This window comes from Adiantum capillus-veneris, chromosome 13 (genome assembly GCF_014529385.1).
Source record: "Adiantum capillus-veneris isolate H3 chromosome 13, ASM1452938v2, whole genome shotgun sequence".
NCBI lineage: Eukaryota > Viridiplantae > Streptophyta > Polypodiopsida > Polypodiales > Pteridaceae > Adiantum > Adiantum capillus-veneris.
Genome location: NC_140943.1, coordinates 148,168,049 through 148,171,151, shown reverse-complemented (window position 1 = coordinate 148,171,151; position 3,103 = coordinate 148,168,049).

Genomic DNA, 3,103 nt, shown 5'->3' with positions numbered 1-3,103 from the left:
AATCTTCCCAACATCAGTGTCCACTTTACATGTGTAACAATACTGCAATGGGGCTGAGTGAACTATGGTGTCAAATCTATGATCAATTATAAATATGTTTCCTAGAGGATGTGCTAGACCAGTTACAAGTTCCACTCGAATGACATAATCTTGGAACTGCAAGTAGACATGATTTTCAGACCAGTCATGCACCATTTTTGCTTCCCTCATGAAAGGATGTCCTAAGATCATCTCAGATGCCATAGTGTGCTTGGAGAAATCCATAACAATGAAGGTATTTCTTATTTTATGTCCAAAGACCTTGATCTTGAGATCTTCTAGCATCCCAATAGGTTTAACAATAGACCCATTGGCCATCTTTACTACTATGGTTGCGGTCCCAAGTTGAGGTCTTCCCATAGTTTTCCAACAATTTTTAGTTACAGTGCTAACCCCAGTGCCACCATCAAGGATTCCCTTCATAGTTAATCCCTGGGTAGTGATTGGTATGGTTGCATTGGATTCATCGCCCTCAAAGTATTTTCCCAACTTGTTAACAGGTATTTCTACAACAAGGTTCTCATCTAGGTTGGATTGTGGATCTAAGTGTTCCTCCTCTATTGGCATCTCCCTAGCTCCATCCATTTGTGCAAATTGTGGTAGCCCGACTTTCAGTTCTTCGTTGAGGAAAGCTCAAAGAGCTAAGAATAGCTCAAGGTCTCCATATAGTTTGGACATGATGGTGGTTCTAACTTCTGAAGCCATGAAATCCATCAATTTGGCAATATTTAAGACACCTTTTGGGCTTCAGTCCCTTGACGTGGGGAAGATGGGATCTCCATTTCTTTGATAGGATCAAGTAGTCCCTCTGTAAACATTCTTTCCAACAAGAAGTGAGTATGCCCACTTTCCCATGACTTTAAGTCACTTTCTTCTTGGATGACACTAGGGTGAGGTTGTTGTTGCGTAGGGAACAATGTGTGTATAATCTGGATCTGCCTAGGTGCTGGCTCTAGATCCCTTTGGATATCTTCTACCAAAATCCTTGATTGCTTGACTCGCTCAATCTCCTCTATAGGGTTTGGGTAAGTTCCTATCTTCTTCTTGGGTCCTGGCCATTGTGGCTCATGACGATCTTCCTTGTTGGTTTCTTTTTTAGTGGTCGTTTTGATCTCCATGGTTTCACCTGGATCAAAATACTATTCCGCATCGTTCATATATACGGGTTCGTCACCAGCCTCTATGTTGGTCTTTGAACTGGGGTCTGACTTTGCTGCTTTTTGCGATTTCTTCCTTCGTGTTTTCTTCTTCTTCTAAGATTGGGAAATTGATGCCGTGTCTCTTTCTTCAAGAATATAATTTTGTTTTTGGAGCATCGATCGTGTGAGTACCTTTACTGGTACCACAAGTGTACTTTGTGATGGCTCCTCGGTAACCTCAATCAAGTTTAATGGTGTGATCTTCGGTGCATTTGGGTTATTTGGACATTGGGCAATCAAATGATCTATGCCACATCGATTACACATGTGCATCGGCATTGTAGACGTGCTTGCTTGATTGGTTTGCATTAGTGTGGCATTCTTTTGTAACCTAATATGACAATCAGCCACACGATGTGGACCTCCACACTCATAGCATTGAAGAGGTGGTCTCTTGGCAGTGTAATTGATATTTTGGCCTCTTGCAGCAAGAGCAGCTACTTGATAGACATGTTTGACTTGTCCCCAATAGTCCTCCATGTAGTATTGTGGACTTCCTTCAAGCGCATCAATCCCATTGGCAATATTAGGGTCTATATCTTCCTCACATCCTTCCAAACAAGCAATAGATGACTCACAACCCATTGATTAATAGAAGTGATTCTCGGATGTGGTGGTTACGGTCCTAGCACTGGAGGTGGTAAGGGTGTTGTTTGAACAACATTTTGGTCCCTAGGGACCATGTGTTGTGACGTTTGTTCAAGAGGTGGGGCCGGTATAAATGCAGGCCTCAAGGCGTGTGTCTCCATGCTAAGGTTGGTCTATTGGCCATTGCACGCTTAAATACTATGCAATCCTTAGTTTGATGACCATACCTCCCACAGGCATTGCAATTCCCATTGAATTTTACTCTAAAAGTAGGGCATTCATTGGTAGTATGCGGACCATAGCATACTGAGCACCATTGTTGCTTCCTTATTGGATACACATGATTGTTTTGCGGAGCACAATTGTCTATAAGACTCTGTTGAATGGCCTTGGTGAGATCTGCTAAAGTCATCTCAGATATCTTTGGCTCCTTAGCAATAGGCTTTAAGGTCATTGAATGATGCCTCAATGCTTGCGAGCTAGTAGATTTAGGCTCAACAGATACTCTTTCTCCTTGAATCATTAAATTATCCTCCAATTGGATCGCATTGGTGGTGATTGCTTCCCAAGTGGTGATACCTCTAATGACTATGCCATTGTAGATATCCTCAAGTCATAATCCCCTAATGAATCTATCAAGCAATTGATTATTATTGAAGCGCTCATTTGGATTACAATGAGAATTCAAATGCTTCAAGCGACTAATAAAGTCTCTCATCGACTCTCCTTCCTCTCGTTGGGCTTTCTGGAGTTGAGAGGCTACACCCCAAAGCACTCCCTCTTGTATGTATTCTTTCAAGGACTATCTCCTAAGAGTAGGGTAAATCATTTTTTCTTCCACCCTTAGGGTTCTATACCATTCCCCAGCCTTCCCACTTAAGGTTAGGCTTAAAGCATTACTCTTATGCAGATCATTGTGTTCTCCTAGAGAATCGCATATTTGTTCAAACACTTTGATATGAATTCTCACATCCCGGTCTCCACTAAATTTTTGTGTGAGCTTGGCTATTTGTGCTGCCTTACTTCTCGGCTCTCTATCATGCGTGTTGTGCATATTCTCAGCAATAGATCGACCGATAGCTTGAGAAAATGTTGCCAAGTCGCCTAAATGAGTAGGCACTATGGGTGAAGGTGCTCCAGAGACTACATGTGGAGTAGGTATTGGCATTGGGCTTGGCGCATAGGAAGCCCTTGTGTTCCACGTTTGGTATGGTGTTGTGCCATGTGGCAGCCCAAAGTTCATATGTGTGGCCCTAGGCATAGTAGACGTCGGATGT